The sequence below is a fragment of the Petaurus breviceps genome, unplaced genomic scaffold (genome assembly GCF_028583685.1).
Source record: "Petaurus breviceps papuanus isolate PSGF00001 unplaced genomic scaffold, PetGlider_PUasm1.0 80, whole genome shotgun sequence".
In the NCBI taxonomy this organism is placed as follows: domain Eukaryota; kingdom Metazoa; phylum Chordata; class Mammalia; order Diprotodontia; family Petauridae; genus Petaurus; species Petaurus breviceps.
Genome location: NW_027186540.1, coordinates 15,356,619 through 15,377,760, shown reverse-complemented (window position 1 = coordinate 15,377,760; position 21,142 = coordinate 15,356,619). Strand labels below are relative to the sequence as shown.

The 21,142-nt window shown below is 37.2% G+C and overlaps 1 protein-coding gene across 1 annotated transcript in view; it reads right to left on the bottom strand.

Moving 5' to 3' along the window:
• The window catches only part of LOC138176027 (cadherin-related family member 4-like), a 133,058-nt gene that overhangs the window by 64,155 nt on the left and 47,761 nt on the right, over window positions 1–21,142 (bottom strand). The window lies entirely within an intron of this gene.

Sequence of the window (21,142 nt, the reverse complement as noted above, 5' to 3'; positions counted from 1 at the left end):
AAATACATACACTAATATACACATTATAAATATAAAGGGAATAAGTACCAATATGCACAAAGTAATTAAACTTAAATTAATTTGGAAGGTATGGCTCTAACTATATATATATATATATAGATAGATATTAGACTTGTAATTTCATTGATAAGGGAACTCCCTCCACAAATGCTCAACTCATAAACTTTTCTGCAAGGTAGAGTCTAGAGAGTTGCCTGTACTACTGATATGCTAAATGACTGGTTCAGGGTCATACAATCAGTATATGTCTGAGATGGGACTTGAAAGCAGATCTTGATTTTTGAGGCTGGCTTTCTATCCATCACTCATGTTGCATCATGGTCAGAAATAACTTAGTTTTCTCAAAAGTTATACCCATGGAACATAAGTTCTGGCAAGCCCTGCTAAACTAAAAAAGACTTCGAGTAAAAGCCTAAATAACACAATTCTGTCTGTAATTAAATTCAGAAAGGCTCATTATCAGAAGGTTGGCTAACAGATGTCAATTTTTTTTTTGGCTATAGCAATTCATTAACATCATTTATTAAGGTGTGGAAGGGTTGTGATATGTGTTGGCAGAGAGAGTACCCATACCAATGAAATCATGGATTTTTTTTAAGTATTGAAGTAATTGCCACATGATGAGTCCCCTAGTTCTCCCAACTACCAAAGTCAAGTAAAAAGAGATTATTTTTCCCCCTATAAAGTGAAATGATCTCAAGAAAGAAGCATGGGTAAGGAAATGGCCAGATTGTGTCCACCTTCAGATGTGCTTTCTGGTGGCCATATTTCAGATAACCATACAACCATAAAAAGTATATTTTTTCTGAACCAATTCAAATTTGGACACCTCCACTGTACAAGGATACAAAGTGCCAGAGCTACAAATATAAGATGAGCAAGAATCCCTCCCTTAGAAAAAGTTACTTTCTATCAGGTACAAATTAGTCTATGTATCATTCATTCCATTCACTTATTCATTTGTTACTCTATACATACATTCATTCATTCAGAATTAACTGCCTACTACATGCAAGGGATGCATTTCAAAGGAACACAGTGAATGCATGTACCTCTCACCTGAATTTCTGCTAGTTTGACACTAAACAAAAGATAAAGTATCTAGAATTTAAATTTATACCACTAAATCCTATGCATTTTTTTTTTCATTTTTGATAACTAGGAAAATGGTCTAGAAAACATGTTCTTTGCTAGCCTACTGGGATTATTTATTTATTTTCTCTTAAAAAAACATTCCTTTACAATATTTTTGTACTTTGTGGGATCAGTTTTCCATATGGTATTTGTAGTACTTACTGGAAAGTTTGTATTTTGGCTTTGTCTCTTTTAAAACACATGTTCTGTAGTTCTTGGAAGTTGATTGAACATCATACGTCTCAAAGGACTCCTGAAAAGTTGTTTTTATATCAGCCCTGGGATTTAGACATATACTGGCTATAGCTTGAGGCTGGATTTTAATTACTTTAACCTAAAAGGACTTCCCACTTGTGGGTGGGCATAGTTGTAATTTTCCTCTAATCTCTTTTCTTAAATGCTCTCTCTTTTGCACACATATGGGGGGGGGAGGGGGAGTTAATTGTAATGCTTCCTAATCTTGGTTTTCTAATTAATATTTCCATTGCTTAATTTTAAGAATGAAAAGTGGTTTACTTTTTTTTTAATTAAATGGTTCAAACTTTTATTGAGATTTCTAAAAATATTCAGATTTTACTTTTGGATATCCTTGTCTTGGCTGAAAGAGATGTAAAAGTACCAAAATCCATCAAAAAAAGCTTTTCTTGTGGTATTTCCAATGCTGCTGGAACTCTAATGTACCATCAATCTCATGAGAAATCTTGGTCTAATACATGTACTAATATAAAGTAGTACATAGAAAGAAAATGGTACTGGGGCCATTTTGAGGGTACCTGGTAAAACAAAATCTGGAACTCCCTCTGTCAGCTTCTGGCCAGCATTCTATAATTAAAAGTGAGTTAATTTACAAGAATTACTGGAGAACATCCTGCAGGGCTGCTCTAAGCTAGTACTTCATATACACCATGTCCAAAATGGAAATCCTCTTCAATCCAAGTCAGTTTCTCTTCCTGATTCATTTTTTTTTCCTGATAAACATTACCATGAATCTTCTACTCACCCTGTCATATATAATTCCTGTCTCTCCTTTATACATCACATCTAGGGACTTACCTGTGGCTTCTCTACATCTCTTTTATCCAACCCCATCCACTGCCACATCCTAGTTCAATAAACCAATCAACAAGCATTTTAAAAGAGTTTGCTATTCTCCAGGCACTGGGAATACAAAAACAAAAATTAAACAATCCTTGCTCTCAAGGAGTATAAATACAATCAGAGACAATACATGTATATATGAATGTATACAAAATAAATCTAAGGTGATTTGAAGGAGACAGGAAAGACTCTAATATTTGGAGGATTAGAAAGGGCTTCATGTAGAAGGTAGTTTTGGAACCGAGTGTTTAATGAAACAAGAGATGCTAAGAGATAGAGAGGTGAGGGGGGAATGCGTTCCAAGAATGGGGGAAAGTCAGTGCAAAGAAATGAGAATAGGAGATGAAGAATAATGTGTTGGGAACAGAAAGAATGGCAACTCTGGCTAGATTGCAGATTGTGTGAAGGGGAGTATTCCATAACAAGTCTCGAAAGGTAGGCTGGGGCCTAGTTATGAAGAGATTTAAGAGCCAAACAGAGAAGTTTATATTTTATCCTAAAGGCAACAGGAGCCATGGGAATTTACTGAGTAGGGAAGTTACATGGCAAGATCTGTACTTTAGGAAAACCACTTTACCAGATGAGTAAAGTAGGAGTTGGTGCAGGATAAGGTTTGAGGCAGGGACAACAATTGGGAGAGCCCGAAACTAGAGTAGTGATCATGTGATTAGAACTAAGGAAATGGAAGGGGTAAACCCAAGAAGGCAGATTAGAGGCAGCAACCTAGCCAAACCCCTCCAACATTCACCTCCAAATTTAAAATAGTGCTTCAAATAGGATTTTGGATTGGCAGAATCAACAAAATGTCAGGATGGTACATTTTCCCAGTCTAAGGCAACTTAAGAGGTCGGCAGGAGAAGTCTGTGACACCAGAGTGGGAGTCAGTTTAGAGCACAGGCGGCAGCAGGAAGCACCAGCACCATTAAATTGAAATAGCTCTCTCTAAATGATTTTTTTTCTCCACAATATTTCTTTACCAATGAGTGAATTGCCAGATTTAGTGCCCTTTTATATCTACATACTTCTTTGTTATATTTATCATTGTTACTACAACTTCCTTCCTAGATATTGCCCATTGTCTGGGTATTTGTAGCATTTTTTTTCTCCTTCTCCTCCTATCTGGCTGCTCTTTCTAGATCTCTTTCCTATTTCCTCAATCTGGGTCATGATCCATGTTTTGTTTGCAACTGTGAGTATGCTGCAAGGTTCTTACATAGGCCCTTTCTTGTCCTCCATCATTCTTGAGTTCAATTATAATCTCTATGCAGGTGACTCCAAGAGCTATAAAGTTTCTCCTGAGCTCCAATATGACATCAGCACCTGTCCATTGAATGTTTCTGATTGGATGTTGCATAGGCATCTCAAACAAGGAGGCCAGTTTCACTGGATTATAGAGTACATGGAGGGGAATAATGTATACGAAGACTGGAAAGGTAGGAATAAGGCAGGTTACAAAGAGTTTTAAAAGTCAAACAGAGGATTTTATATTTGATACTAGAAATAATAGGGAGCCACTGGAGTTTATTGAATGGGGGTCAGGGAGTGATACAGTCATCAGCACATAAGGAAGATCAATTTGACAACTGAGATGAAGACAGACTAGAATGGGAAAAGGCTTGAGGCATGGAAACCATCTACCAGGGTACTACAAAAGTACAGTACCAAGGAGGTGGCAGTGTCAAAGGGGAGAAGGGAATGTATGCAAGATGGTACAAAGGTATAATTAGAATGGAAATAGGGGGATATGAGAGAGTGAGTGTAGCAGCAAGCACCCCAGCATCCTCAGGGTGGCTGCCAACACAGGTTCTTAGATCTGCTTTTCTAAAGGAAAGCAAAATGGGCTAACAATCTTGCTTTAACCAATCAAACATATCATTTACCTAGTTCAGGCAAAAAAGTCAGCACCCTGAACTTCAGAGTATACAGACAGAAGTTACAAGAAAATAGAGAAATATTTCAAGCAGACAGGCCTCCAACTATTTGACCATCACATACATCCATACCTAGTCACAGTTACCAGAGAGGGAAGCATCAACATCTGGGTTTTCAAAGCTGGGGGCTCTCAATGGCTGTCCAGAGTCTCATCTGGTCAAATCACACAACACTTCTCAAAGTGAGCCCCAAAGCAAAGCCTCCCATCAGGGTTTAAATAGCCTTCTCCTGGCTCAGAGACTATAACAACCTTCTTGACCCACTGCCCAATCACAAAGTATCTCCTGAAAAACAAGCCTCTAGCCACAGGCTCCAGGTGCACTTAAGCCTATCAAAGGGCCTAGGGGGCAGGGAAGATCTTAAATTTACATTCCCATTACAATGAGGAGCCAAGGATGGCTACTAGATTGTGAGCCTGGCTAACTGGGAGGATGGTTGTACCCTTAACAATAATAAGGAAGTTAGGAGGAGAAAGGGGGTTAAGAAAAAAGATAATGAAATCAGTTTTGGATGTGTTGAATTTAAGATCTCTGTGGGACATCCAATTTGAAATGTATAATTGCATTTTGAGATTCAAGACTAGAGGACAGGAAGGACAAGAGAGATTAGGGACAGACAAATAGACCTGAAAATCATTTGCATAAAGATGGCAAATAAATCCATGGGACCTGGTGAGAAATAATATAGAGGGAGAGTATAAGAGAGAACTTTAGGGGACACCTGTGATTAGTGAGTATGACCTGGGTGAATATTCAGCCAAGGAGTTCAAGAAGTAGTAGGTCAGAAATGATTGGATAGTTTACTTAATGAGAGGCTATTTAAATATATAGAATGGTACAGTGATCCATTACTGGGACCTCAAAATGCTGCCATATTTGACTGCTGAAGCAGTGGCTGGAATGGTCCTGCCATTCTGTTTTTCTAATATTCATGGGCTCAGATATATCAGGCCCACCTTTATTTTCCCCTAATAATACCTCCCTCTAAACCCCTTCCTGTTTCTAGTTCTCTCCCCTTGGGAAATTGCTTTGTAATTACATTGAATATATTTTGCATTTACTTAACTGTGTTTATGTTGCTTTCCCCTTTCCCTAGAAAATGAAAGTTTCTTGATGGCAGGGTTTCTTTGTTTTAAGCTTTCTATATCTAGTACCTAGAACATAGCATTAAAAAATACTTGCTGAATAAGTGAAGATTTGAAGTTCAAATATTTTTAACTATTAGAAAGAAGCCAGATCTCATCCATGGGTGGGGAACCTGATGTCTCAAGTCCACATGCAGTCCTCTAGGTCTTCAAGTGTGGCCCTTTGACTGAATCCAAACTTTAGAGAACAAATCCCCTTAATAAAAGGATTTCTTCTGTCAAACTCAGGCTTAGTCAAAAGACCACAGTCAAGGACCTAGAAGGCCACATATAGCCTCAAGACATCAAGTTTCTCACCCCCAGAATTGTATGACTAACCATGTCTTAGAGCTTAATTCATGAATTCATGTTCAAAGGAGATAGTAATGTGAATTCCAAATTGCTAAAGAAGTAAATATCATTTAGATGCTCTTTTATGCTCTTACTGTAGTAAAAACTGATATGGAATTCCATTTATTCTATTTTATATGTTCTCAGAAGCAACTAAAATATATAGGGGTATACTAAAATCATACTTAACACTGTTGTTGAACATTTCCTCATCACCCATCAGACAGAAAAGTTCCAACAAAAATATGAGACAAGGACAAATAAGAGTCATTAATCACACAAAAAAATGACTCCTTAAATAATTTAATACTGGAACAAAATATCCCTTATAAATAACAATTAATTACACAGAAATCCCAAATTTCTGTAATTTTGCAGTTATATTATACTATTTATGATCACTGGCACTTTTATGAATTTTCCACCAAAAGCCCCTAATTGTTAAAATTGACCAAATGGCCTCCATGTTCCTAAATTTGTTTTCAGTGGTTGATAACAGAAAACTGTTACACAGCAAGGAAAATCACACCTAAATCTGTCATAAAATTTACAAGTATATATGACCATAGATGATTCTACATAATTATTTTTTTAATGAAATGTTTCAAATCTGTGTACTCTGCTATGCTTTGCTATGAACACTACCTTCACCTTGGGTTTCCTTTTTTGTCGTTTGCTATTGTAAAGAATAAGAAATCACTGAAAGACTACGCCTCAAAGTCAGGAAAGGTTACTCAAGACAGCCATAAGAAAAATTTTGCCTTTTCCTCCAAACCAACTGCATCCAAGTATGAAAGGCTATAAAATCAGAAGATTCTCATATACTTCTCTGGAGTACTCCAAAGTTACAATGATGTTCAAAGAACATTTTCATTCCTAAGGAGACATTTTATTCTTGCCTCCATCAGCCCTTTTGATCTATCTGTTTTTTGCACAACACAATTTAAAATATTTTAGTCATATACAATTCACTCTTTTCTTGTTATTTAGTCTTCTCTTCCCAATTGACATAATAAATTCAATTCAAAAAAGAATTACCACTTAATATTCTTCCAAAACTTTGTGAACATCCCATACAAGTACCCAGAGGCAGGAAAGGAGAAGATAAAATGGAAGAACAACTACCAATCTAATATGACTAGAATGCATAATGAATGAAATAACCTTAAGAGGCATTTCATACATTGATTAGTTGGAAAGGAAAGCAAGGTCTAGATTGTGGCAGATTTTAAATGCCCAGCTAAAGACTTTGTACTTCATCCTATAGAAAATGCAGACCATAGGAAAGATTTTGACATGACAAGATTTTTCAATGGGGACTTGAAGAAGTGAATGTATAAGTTAAAAGATAGTATCTAAAAATGTTTTGAATTGCTTTATCATAATTTAAAATAGCAATAATGGGCTCTTAGTCAGGGAGAAAGTTTACCTAAAAAGATATGATAAATATACATTGATCTAGAATTTTGCAAACCTGTGGTAAAATTTTATATATACAATTTCCTCAGTGCAGAGGGAAAAGCTTCACAGAACCTAGCTACATGAGTTTCTGAGAAATGTAGACCCAGATAGCACTGTTTCTTTCCATCCTGGAATGACAGAGAGATTTTCCTGAGAGACTAGATGAGGATGGACCTAGGGTTGGAAGAGGATAGGAACTGAGTCATGTAAGATGAGGAGAAGTTGCAGGGAACTCCAATGGGAGAGCTTCCTCCAGGAGTTAGAGGGGTCAGATTGTCTTGGCCAATGCTGTACTGCTATCATGCAACCATGTGTGCTTTGGACACTAGGTTGGGAAGAGAGAGGCTAATCAAGGTTTTCAAATTGAGTTGGCTGAATGAAATTTAGGAAGAGATCAGGGGTCAGAGTAAAAATTCACTCCTGGCTGAATATGACTATGCTACACCAGGGCTGCTAGAAATATAGTGCAATGGGCCGGATGGGACAGCTGAGACCAGAGTGCAGGCAGGGTCCAATAAGTTGGGTGGTTGTTCCAATCAACAATTCATGCAGATAGTGAACTGCTTGTTTCCCTCTTCTATTTCTATCTGAGAAGAGTCTAATTCAGAGATTTTCCTGTTCTTGAGAGTTGCTGTTTTGCTATTTTCATTAGTCTCAAAGGCAGCTAGAGAAGTGATTGATTTTAACTCCTCCTTATTGTATGCGTCATTACTTGTTGAAAGGGAAAACCGGGAGATAGGTACCAGTGAGTGGCCTCTGGTATATAGAGATAAAGGAAAAGAGGTTCAAGTCTCCTGTTTAAGCTAATTCAATTTGGCCTGATTCAAATGAAAAAAATCTTACTGATAAATAATGATGGTTATATCTTCTACATATCACAAGCCAGGAAATAAGCTAGAGTAAATTCAGAGCACCAAATGTAGCCAATGTCCAATTTTAAGCAGATTTAACCAGTAAGTAAAGGGCAGGAAACATTATAGGAGTTTAGGCTGTTCACTCATGTTAATTGCTTCTCCTATCTTCTCCTTTGTTCTCTCCCAAAGTGTTAGCTGCACCTGATTCTCAGTGAGAGGCAGAATAAAATGACTGACTAGCAGTAAATCATATTCTCTGTTCAAGGGACAAAGGAGAATAAATAAATTTCTGTTAGTCTAAATGCCTCTAACCCTTCACTAAAAAGGGAAGAGAAGGGAGAAAAATAGCTATATTTCTCTACCAAGCTAGATGTCATAGAAACTATCTATAGTATAGAAAGAATAGTCAAGTCAACAAGAAATTATTAAGTACCTATTACATGCCAGGCATTATGTTAAGTTCTAGGAACTCAAAGCTAAAAATAGTCCCTGCTTTCAAGGAGCTTACAGTCCATCTAATGAGTAGCTTATTGTCTAGGTATAGCAGTTGTGATAACCATAAATTCAAAATAGGTAAAATCTAATAAAGGAGATAACACTTAAAACCTACGATTTCAGATGTCTACACACAAAAGCATAAATTATGAGTTCCAGTCAAGTTGTACTACAAATCCTAAGGGAAGGAAACCAATGTAACTATCTAGCTAATCACTAAGACTTGGCGAGATAGGACTAATGACTAGAACATGGCTCTGGAAAGACATTTTATTTAAAAAAAAACAGGGTTGAAAAATTAGGATGAGGTGAGTGGTGGGCAGTAGTGGAACAGTACACTTACTTCTTCACTCCTGTGAAGAAATGTAGGAATCATACATGGAAAAAAATGTCCAAAGATCAGTTGAGGTAGAAACAGAAATGATATTGTCATTGGACTACCTGAATATAAAAAGAAAGAAGATGAAGGGACTAGGGAAAGAACTAACTAGTGTAGTACAGATGCCTGATATTCAAACTTAAGTCATAGGATAGAATGAGATTGCCAAGGGAGAGAACATAGAAAGAAAATTACAAGGATGAGTAAGACAGAGCCTTGGTAAACCCCTCACAGGGATGGGTGGAAGACAGAGGAATAAATAGTATCAAAAAAAGTTTGATGCTGTAAAGCCAAGCATGAACAGCTTTCCAGAGTATTGCTGCTGTGAACAGCTTCAAGATTCTGATTACATAGTATAACGAACTCTCTATTTATTCAGTAACAAATCAGAGCAAAACATTCACAGAAATCAAAGTACAGCATTCACCATGTCACAACTCAACAACTTAACACTAAAATGGCCACATAGTTTTCACCAGAGTGATCACATAGGTTTAAGCAAAGTACATTCATTTAGTCAATCACAAAGTCCTTACTTCAATCACAAAGTACAAAAGCCAAAGTCCTTCACCCATGGAGTGCAATTAAGTTACAATTTTATCAGTCACTACTCAGTACCCTCTTAAGGAGTAGTGGAAAGTATAAGGGCCATCCACCCCTCAGTCACAAGTAAGTTACAATTTAAATCATCAGACCCATTGAGAGGTCTTTTCATCTTGACTCAAGGCAGGCTCTTAGCTTCTATGGTTCCTCTTCCATGGTTCCAGCTCCTACCTGAATCCACCAAACTGTCACCTGGGTTCAAAGGCAGGCAGCTCCTAATTCTTTGTCCATCTCTCCATGCAGTTCCTGTTCCATATTTAAGCTCACACACAGTGTCCAGTCCACCTCAAATCCTTCACAGTTTCTCTTCCTGGGAAGAGAAAACTTAACAGAGCCACAACAATATCTACACACATCAAGCTTAGCAGAATTACAACAATATTCACATACATGGTCAGCACTATCATCTCAATTCACTTTCTGCCTGTGAAATCAACATAGATCCAAAACAGACAGACAAAGTACCAACACCACAGTCATGCTCCCTCTGGCAGCTCCAGCTGTTCCTCAGAAGACCTCGGCAGCTCTGTTGGCCTTCAGAAGTCTTCAGCAGCTCTGGCTGGTTCTCAGAAGGTCTCAGAAGGAGTTTGGCTGGCTAACAGAAGAAGCTCCACCACCACAAGTTCTGTTATCAAAAATCAAAATTACTTTCTCCAGCTCCATTCTCAAAATCAAAATCACTTTATCCAGCCTCCATGGGGCTTGCTCCAAAAAATTCTGTCTCAGTTCTCAACTCTCATTTCTCTTCTCAGTTCTTCTCAATTCTTAGTTAAGTCTTCAGTCCAGCAGTAGCAGCCCAGCCTCCAGATGCTCCCTGAGAGATTCTCTCTCTCTCTCTCTCTCTCTCTCTCTCTCTCTCTCTCATAGCAGCTACTCTGCCTCTAGGATGCTTACCCCAAGAAATTCTGACTCTCCCAGATGGGGCTTTTCCTTATTATGGTATTAGCTCCTCCCTGTTCAGCCTCTCCCTGTTATGTCAGCAATAGGGGTTCATACCTTATGTTTCTTTAATGGAGGCTTGATATAATTAGTTTGACACTAAGTGCTAAATGCCTGTTAGCTTGTCAGTACAAAGGGATTTCCAAATTTCATTACTATTATAGATACATAGGAAAAGAATCAGGAAAAATATTGTTAGGTACATCAGAGAAGGAAAGCATCTTCAAGATGTGGGTTAGATACATGATCTTCAAAGTTACAGAAAGATCTAGGAGAAGTAAGACTGAAGTTAGGCCATTGGATCTTAAAATGAAAAAGACAATAGTGATGCTGGAGAGAGAAGTTTCAGTTCAGTGATTAGATCAGAAATTATAATATACAATGAGTGAGTGTTGAGGAAATTGGCAGTAACTAATACTTTTTAAATTCTAAAGTGACTTTACTCAGTTCACCTATGTGCAAGAGCATGAGAGTAATGAGTAAAATGGCATTCTGGCTTTGAATTTCCAATGGTCATTTCTGAGATAGTCAGAACTTTAAAATCTTCATATAATATTTAAATTTATCTCAGTTATCATTTCTGTTATGCAAATGGGAAAACAGAGAGTGAAATGGTATATATCTTGCTCAAAGATTCAGTGATGTAGTATCCAGGTTGCCTAACTCTAATCCAAGACACTTTTCCCCTAAACCACATGGCATTAAAAATATATATATCTTAAATTGAAAATATATCCAATTTGCTGAAAAGGATTTATTAAAAATTTTTTTAATAATATCTAAACTGCATTTAATACTAGGCTTTTTCTACATGTTAGCTTGTTTTGCTGTATTTACCACCCTTTCCCCCCACCACCCTCTCCTTTCTATTATTTATATTATTTTTATAAGGGATGTTTCTTTGAGAAATGGAGAGAAGACTGGAAAATGTAGGGGTCATTAAACAAAATATATCAATGACATGTATTTTAAAAATAAAAGTAACTCAAGTTGAAATTTAGACACATAGATATATTTCAATACATACATCTAGGTATATAAGTTTTCTTTTCAAATTTTTTAAATGTATATTTTCTTTTTAAAGGAAAAATTTGTTGTCCAATTTTAATAAAAAACATACTAAAAAATAAAATGGCCATAAGGGTGTGCCATAGTTTTTTTTTTTTAATTGAAGTGGAGCTTTTATTATGTCTTGATTGACCTAAAGCCACTCCAGCATATAATTGGTTATAATCTCTACTACTGGAAAACCAGGAACACAAATTGACACCTTTTTTGTTAGTTTGTTTTTCTGTTTGTCTGCTTATTATTGGGGCTGTTAATAATATAAGAAAAAAGGGAAGAATTCATCTTGGCTAAATTCCTAGACTGACATTATTTTAAAGAGGCAGAAATAATAGGATGCAACTATGAATCTTGTTTATTGAACCTCAAAGATGACTTCCTCAAGACTTATTTATGGGAAAGTCTTCTTCACAGCTACCAACTAACTTGGGGTCTTCCTCAACATAAGCCCATAGATTTTATAGTGTTTTGTACTTAAGGACATGATGGTTTTCCTTTCCTTCAATTTTTCTTTTATCCTTGACATTCCCTATGGATTACAATTCACATCAATTGCATAAATAAAATGCAAAGTCAGCAAAACCACACATATTTTAACACTTGTAAGAAAGGATATAGCCATTCATTAGTATGTACTCTGAGAGTTTTTCACAATACAATACGTTCCACCTTCTTTTCTGTACTCGTTAGCAAGCACTGATAAAGTTTATTTTGCCTAGACTTTTATCAGAATTGAAGTTTGAATATTTTCTTTTTTATTAGCTCAAAAAGTCAATTACCACTTTAAAAGTAAAGCTAACGGGATGAGAGTATCCCTCAAGCATGAAATATTGCCCTGGCCACATCTCTGACAAAAGTAATGGCTTTGTCTCATTGGAATCTGCATGTCCCTTGTTGATTTTTTTTTTTTTTTGCTTGACTGGGATATGTGCCTTTGCCCGTGATTTTTTTTTATTAGGCAGGATACACTCCAAAGTTTGGCTTGGGAATATCACTGTAAGCATGGCTGTTGAAATCCTAAGCACAATCCTCTAGTTGTTCTGCCAGAGATAGTCACTTTGCAGTTATTTGGGAACAAAAGGCTCAAGAAAGTGTCTAGCATGTATCACATCTACCAGGTTTTCACTTGTAAGACATAATTTGTTTCTTTTTCCTCCAATTCAAAAAATCTAGGTGGGGACCTATGACCTTCAGCATAGTTAGCATCAGTGGCTTGAAATTCTGCCTAGTCAGTCAGAGATAGAGTTTTAAAATTTCAGCAGAAATATGTCCAAAATTTTTTTTTACTGTCTAAGAATTTCACTAGTCCTGGCTTTATTTTAAAATTGTTTTGTATTGATTTTTTTTTCTAGAAATTTGGAAGTAAGGAAGAAGAGAGACTTAGGATAGCTTGAATGATAGATTTGGTTGGTGGCAAGCTAAAGGATTTTTTGAGAGTTATTGTGAAATTTTTGGATGCTGCAAACTTAAGTGTGTTTGATGACAGAAGAGAAAGGGCCTTTAAAAGGAGAGATTCAAGGTGAAAAATATAAAGGGAATGAACCCAGAGAGAGGCTTAAGATTTTCAGTGAAGAGTTAGAGGAGAAAGAGTCATCACTTCTTAAATTGGAGGAAAGGAGAAGGAGAATGGCAAATAAAAAAGAGATTTGGAGATGGGAAGAATAAATGAGAGAGTTCATGATAGATGACTTTAATCTTCTTGGTAAAGTAGAAGTCATGGTTATTTATTGAGAGATGGAAGATGCATTTGGAATTGAAGTGGCTTTAGGAGAGAGGAGGTTTGAAAAAGATACAGTATGGTGATAGTAAATCAGAAAAGAGTATGAAGTGGTGAGAGCTTAATGGAGAGATAAACATGGCAGAAAGACCAATATGACATGCTAGAAAAGTCCCTGTCAGCTGAAAAATAAGGTGTTGATGGTCAAGAGAGGATTTCTTTTGGGACAGAGGATGATCTCAAGATCACAATTCTAGTTCATGACTGACATTATCTTTGTTGTTTCATGGAAACTTTTCATTATTCCTCACTCATGATTAGGGCATCTATATTGGGAGAAAAGCAGGCCATCCATAAGGTAGTCAAGTCTGTTCTCTTCCTGTAATTAAGCCCACAAATTGACTTATCAAATCTCTGGAAAGAGATGAAGATTGAGAAGGCAGTGAGGCTTCTTGGTGGCTGTTGACTCTAGGATGAATTGAAAATGTCTGGGAGAAGTAGTGGTGGGCTACAGGTCATAGGAGGTGGTTAGTAGTCTAGATCTGGATAAGAGACCTGAATAGTCATGCTACAGATTGGAGGGGAGAGAAATGGGTATGACTGATGATTGCTGGACGAATATATGGCATGGAATTGGTAGTATGGAGGACTTCTAGAAAATGAAATGTGCTGCCTAAATTTCAGCATACTATGCCAAAATTGTGGTGACTCCACCCTAGTAATACTGGTAGTTAAACTGTCTGAATTTTTATTGGACCCATAAAAATGGTTTCATGACTTCCTGTGAAGAGATTCAACAACTTGGCAATAGATGAAGAGGAACTAAATAGCAGCATGGTCCTAGGTTGAAACTTATCAGAGAAAGAATACTGTAAGTACCCAGGGTCAAATGCCTATAGTTAGTAGATAACTAAATATAAGCTTAAAGTTCAGAAAGTAGTGAAATAAAACCAATATAAAGGTAATGGACTAGGAAATGGAGAGTGATCAAAGAAATGGTGATCTTACTGAAGATGAAGATCAGGTTCTGTATAAGTATGTATTTGGGGGAAGTAGAAAATGAAAATGTAAAGATCATGCAAATGATTCTCAGAATTAAAGTTTTTAGAAGTGAAGTAATTTGTGACGATTGTGAGATCTAAATTGTAACCACCTGTAGACATTTCTTATAATGATAGGATTTAGAGCTGGAAAGAATCTTAAAGATCATTTAGTCTAAGTGACTTGCCCACAGTCAGTCACATAGCTAATAAGTGCAAAAGCTAGTATTTGAAACCTTGTCTTCTTCCTGTTGTAAACCCAAGCATAAGTAGCTCTCCGAGGACTGCTGTTGTGAATAGCTTTTATGTTCTGGTCACATAGTATAGTCAACTCTCTATTTATTCAGCAGGAAACTAAGGCAAAGCATTCACAGAAACCAAAGTACAGCATTCACAATGATATAACAACTTATCACTAAAGTGGTCATATAGTTTTAAACAAAATATATCATTCAGTAAGTCTTTAACTCAATCATCCTTAAGGAGCAATCCTCCTTAAGGGATACAAAGTACAAAGGTCACAATTTTCCCATCCCTAGGTCACATTATCTTAATCTCTCAGTCAAAAAGTCTTTGTAATGCCAAGCAGAGGCAACTTCCAAGGTTCAGAATACCAGCATAGTAACTCTCTATTTTATTCAGTGACAAATTAAGGCAAAACATTCACAGAATGGAGAAAATAAAAATACAGCATTCACCAAGTATAATTCAATAATTTCCAAGTACTACTCCACCCCTGAGCAGTACATTCATTTAGTCAATCACAAAGTCTCTCTTCTCAAATGGAGATTAGTTTCCAGTCATAAACAAAGTATATTCATTTGATCAGTCACAGAGCACAAAAAAGTCAAAAGTTTCCAACCCCTGGATCATAACTGAATTACAATTATCATCAGTTAACACTAAGCACCTTCTCAAAAGGGGCAGTGGAGAGCACAAAGGCCATCTACCCCTGAGCTACAATAAGTTTAAGGTATCATCACAGCATTTAATACCCAAAGAGAGGTCTTTTCTTCATCTTGACCTGAAGCAAGTTCTCAGCAATCTCTGTTCCTGGGGAGACAGAGCCCAACAAAGCCACAAGATAGATTGCCAGTGTCCTCATCAATTCACTCTCTGCCTGCAGAACAGTCTCAGAACCCCTGAAAACATCAGTAAGACCCTCTTCCAGGATTTCTGTAAACATACAACAAGAAAATCTTTCTTTGGGGCTTCTGAACCAACAGCATTGTTCCAGGACCTCTGCAACAACAGCACTGTCCTTTACCAGCAGACGAATCTGGCAAAACAACATCAAAACAGACAGACAAAATACTGGCATCACAGCCATGTCACCTCAGTCCTTGGCAGTTCCAGGTAGCAGCTCTAAAAAAGTCTTGGGAAGCTCCAACTGGCCCTCAGTAATCCTCTCTTTCTCTCTCTGCCTCCACAATGCTGCTCTCAAAAGTTCTTCTGGCCTCTCTCTGCTTGGGCCTCTCTGTAAATCCATGGCACCAGCTCCTCCCAGTTCAGCCCTCTCTCTTCACATCAATAAGTCCTTCCAACTTGTGGGATTCACAAGCTCTGGGTTTCAACACAACCTGAAAACCAAGCCAATACAGGGGGATCTTTAAATTCCATTAACTATTACAGTCTTCTTTCTTCTTCATTGCAGATTAGTTTCCAATTATCCTTAACTCAATCATCCTTAGGGAGTACAAGGTACAAAGTACAAAGTTCTCCCACCCCTAGGACAGAATAAATCATAATATTCTCATTCAGCACTAAGTACACAAGGATGTCTTTTCATCTTGGCTGGAGGCTGGCTCCCAAATTCCATGGTTCCTCTTCCATGGCTCTAGCTTTTGCCTGAATCTACCCAATTGTCACCTGGATTCATAGGCAGGAAGCTCTCAGCTTCTCACCCAGTTCTTTATCCCAGCTCCTTGTCTAGTTCCTTGTCCAGCTCCCATTCCATATTGAAGCTCACAGTGTCCAGTCTACCTCAAGTCCTTCACAGTTTCTGTTTCTGGGAACACTAAGCTTACCAGAGCCAAAACAACATTCATGCACGTTTCTAGCACCATCATCAATTCACTATGTGTCTATGAGATCAACACAGACCCACAACTCAGCACAAATCGTCAGTATAGTCCCAGGACCTCTGAAACCCTCCTCCAGGACTTCTGTAAACAGACAAGAAAATCTTCTTTTAGGGCTTCCAGTAAGGTTCCAGGGCTTCTGTACAAAGTATTACAAACACAAATCAATACAGACAGAATAGACAAACAGAGTGCCAGGCACCACAAGTGGTCCCCTCTCAGTTCTGCTCTCTCCCAGCTTGTGCTTCTCCTTTTATATGGTCATTAGCTTCTCCATGTTCCACCCTCCTCTTAAGTCCTTCCTGTTCCTGTCTTTGGCAAGTCACTCCCACTGTGGGTTTCACAAGTTCTGTTTCTTAACAAAGACTTGGTATAATCAGAGGCAAGGCTCAACTGAAACAAGGCTGTAAGTACTTGTTTGTTTGCCTTTACACCTGCAAAAGCAGGTAAGCCACACTGTAGATAGATCAATGGACTTGAAGTCAGGAAAATCTGAGTTCAAATCATGCCTCAGACTTTCACTAGCTTTGTGATCATGAACAAGTCAATTAACCTCACAATCTCAATTGTAAAATGAGGGGGTTGAGACTCAGTGGTCTCTAAGTCCTCTTTAAGCTCTAAACATATGATCCAATGATACAAATCCAATATTCTCTTCATGCTCATGTGTCATGGTAATGTTAAAGTAGATTACAAAGTTGAGAAAGTTGAACTTGGAGTCAAGGGAGTTCAATTGTCATTGATATAAATATTTAAATTAGTGGAGTTACTAATAGTGATTGGAGTACCAATAAGATTGTGATCTAAGTGCTAAACATCATTAATGAAAATGAGGAAATGGCCCAAGGGTTAGTAGAGGACATCAACAGTACCCTCAAATGGGCTCTATGAACAAATGAGGTGAATTTTAAAGAAGATGCTGAGCAATGGCACCAGAGTGAGGATATGCTGTTCACCAAGGGAGCAAGAGATATGGCAGTTTTTTCTCCTGTCCCTGAAATAAATGGGCCCCCATTGGAGAAGGGAGCATGAATAAGGTATCTCTGGGAGCACAATAAGCCATTTTTCAGGAGATAGGAGTAGAGAGGGAAGACTGCAAGAATAAAAGGGAGTAATAGAATGGGGATTCCACATAGCACAAGAAGCAAGGAATAAATTTCAGGAGGGCAATCTAAGTTAAAAATGCTGTTCTCATTTATTATTTCAGAAAATATCTTTATAGCAGCCCTTAATTTTGATAGAATCACTTGTATAAAGAGGTTACAGAAGTACCTCGAGGGACTAAGTTCTTGAAAGCTAAGAGGTTACAGTGTAAAATATATAATAGACATATTCCGTCCAAATATTTGCAATCTGCTTCCATGATTTTGACTGGCCTTAAAGAAACATTCATTTTACTCCAAATGGTGAAGTATATGCTATTCTTTAACAGCCTATACCTGTGAAACAAACACATTTCATAAATCATACACTTCAAAAACATACATTTGTCAAAACATGAACTTCAGTTCAAAAAATGTTTGCAAACACATGTTCAGCCTGGGTGATTGATAGTACAGAATAACAAGACTAATTTACATCAGCTAAGTTGTTGGAAAAGAGAAATCTCTAAACTAGTTTTCTTGAGAGCAAATCAAAATACTACACAGAATTCATAGGAGCAAAGGGCAAATTTTTGCTCTTGACCCACAGAAAAACGCAAAATATAAACCATTGTTTAAACAAAAACAAAGCAAACAACTCATGAATGCTTTGTATGACAAAGGGGTGGGGGTCCTTTTTTCTTTTTTGTTTCCTCTGTTAAAGCATTTCAACCAATACCCAAACAATTTAAGTTAAAGGGTATAAATGTATTTGAGCATTAGGAAGCATATACTTATACTTACAATGTAACCATTACTAAGCTTTTGTTTCTGTGAAAGTAACTTAAATGCTCCTTCCAGTGCTTTTAAAAAAAATTATTGTGTAAGGATAGCAGGCTCAAGACCTTTGACAATAAGACCCACTCTGAGTCACTGTCTAAAGCACTCAAGTTACCTTATTCAATTTCTTTCCACGGAGTTTTGTTGGACTGGTTCCTTGTGTTTTCCAGACATGATTAAGCTATAGTGGGGGGTTGTAATACTGAGTCATTATGTGGACTGATGAGGATTTCAGTTCACAAAGGACACATATGCAAGTGTTCACCATATAGAAGTATGCACTGGCAACAAACAGCTTCTGTGGTTTTATGTTTCTGTTAACAGAAGCCATTATCTGCCTCGTGTTATTCACTGAACTTGGAAAAGAACAATTAAATCACAAGACAGAGGAAAAACTGGAAAATATATGTGGTCTCCTATAAGGTGTTCCAAGGTTTCTTCTATTCATGGGATGGTATTATAGGGCCTTCCAAACACAAACATACATACACACTCACACACGCATATGCACACAGATGAATTTTTCTTTAAAAAGTGATTTGAGGACAAATTTTGTATTACTTGGCTCCTTGATCTTTTGTACTGCTTGCCCCAGGCATAGGAATTACTAATTATTGCTCTGGCTGAAACACTGGTAAAGGGTACAAGCCACTTATATTTTCAAAAAAAAGGGTGGGGGAGGAGAGAATGGAAACTCTAGGTCATGAAACTTTGCTTCATAGCAAGACACTAAAACATAATATTAAGGAATTAATAAATGAACATCTAGAAAAAGAAATAGTGATTACAAAGAGCTTTATTAAAAATAGATCATTAAGGGGACAGTCAGGTGACTCAGTGAATAGAGCACCAGCACTGAAGTCAGGAGAACCTGAGTTCAAATCCGACCTCAGACACTTAACACTTACTAGCCCTGGGACCTTGGGCAAATCACTTAACCCCAATTTCCCTGCATTCCTCCCTCCAAAAACAAATAGATCATTAAAAGGCACCATCAACAGTGACAAAAACACAAAGAGGGCTTAAGTTCAAGTCCCACCTCTCTAGTCATGAATGGCCTTGGGCAACTTCCTTAACTTCTCTGATTCTCGATTTTCTCAAATGTGAAATAAAGGGGTTGGATTAGGGGAGCTTCTGACCTCCCTTCTAGCTCCAAATCTATGGTCTATCATTAACCTCATTCAATTGCTAGGGTCCTAAAATTGTAGATTGGACAATTATTGAAATTACTTGGATTTTGACAAAATATTTGATGAGGTCTCCTATGCTAATCTTGTGGGCAAGAAGACACTTGGACTAATAACAATTATAGTTACATCCATTCAGAAATGAATGGTAAGCCCAAAGAATACTGGTCAATAGTGTAAAGTCAACTTGGAAGGAAGTCTTGAGTATTATGCTACAAGGAATCTTCCCTTTGCTTTTTAAAATTATAATCAGTGACTTGAATAAAGTAATCAATGGCATAGCTAATGTGTTGGATGACAGGGATCCAAAAAGAACTCAAATAGCCTATAACAATTGGGTTGAATCCAATAAAATGAAATTTAATGGATTATATGTTGTTTTACACTTAAGTTAAAAAACATTAATTTCACAAGTGCAAGATGGAAGAAGTGTGACTAAATAGCCATTCATCCAGAAAATATATGCAGATTTTATCAGACTCCAAGCAAAGACTATCACCATTTCCAAAAAACTGACGTTCAATCACAGAACAATGGAGAGTTGGATGGTTTTAAAATGTTACCAGCAAAAAAAAAAAATGCTGGCATAGTACTACAAAAGTATAATCAAAGAAGTTGTATTTTTGGAAAAGTTAAAAAAGGATTTGCAGTGAAAATGAGACATAACTGATGAGTAGCCCATGAACACCATCAGTACCCATAATTTGTCAAGAGGTTTAGAGAAAACCTCCTAAGGTAAGATCACCTGGTCAACATTTATGGGGAGGCATAAGCAAACATTGGACAACATGAGAATGTTTAGAAGGGTTTTGATCTGAACCAATGGAGGAAGTGTCATCAATGAGATCACAATTCTACTGAAATTAATAAAGCAAATTCAACATACATCAATGTTATGATATGATAGTCAAAATATCTGATGTAACATGAAGTTGTTTTAAGAGAGGCATAGTATTTTCTAGGTTATATGAGTAAAAGATAGAGGCCTAGCCATTTTCTCCAATCTTCATTAACTTTCACAATATTCTCTAAATGGATATTTGTGTTCTTGAGATAAAGCAATTAAAAATTAATCCACAGGACAAGAAAGTATGACCAAAAATAGTCTTATGAATTAACACTGAGGAAATCTTTAATATGTTCATCTTTAACCTGATCAGCAGAAAAATCCTGCACCCATGAGCTTATGCTTTAAAATTCACACAAAGATTCCCTTCCTGCTTCAGACATTCTGAAGGAAAACTTCACTGTATGCCCAGACTTCACCCCTTTTCAACAAGAAACAAAAATTGCTTGTACCTAACCACATAAAGAAGAATGGGATGAAAAAAAAGAGAGGGGGCATTCAGATTTCTTTATAGTTGGGGTAACTCTGAAATGAGGGAAACCCAAGAATTTGGAGATTCTTCCCATATTATATACCCTCCTCCACCTTGAAAAAAATGGTACTCATCCAGCCAAGCCAGAAAAAGAAAGAACCAGAGTCAGTGAATCAAAAGCAAGAGGACAGCTTGAGTGCCTTCACAGGGCCTAAAGAAAAGGGTACTGACATCCAGCAATAGCCAGCGCTAACTCCACAGAAGGTACTTAGGGAAGGATTCATGGCTGGTGAAAAGTAAATTCCTCAACATGGAAGGAGGCTGAAATAGCTTAGCAGTTTAGTCACTAGATATACTTATCATCAAAAGAGAATGAGAGAGAGAGAGAGAGAGAGAGAGAGAGAGAGAGAGAGAGAGAGAG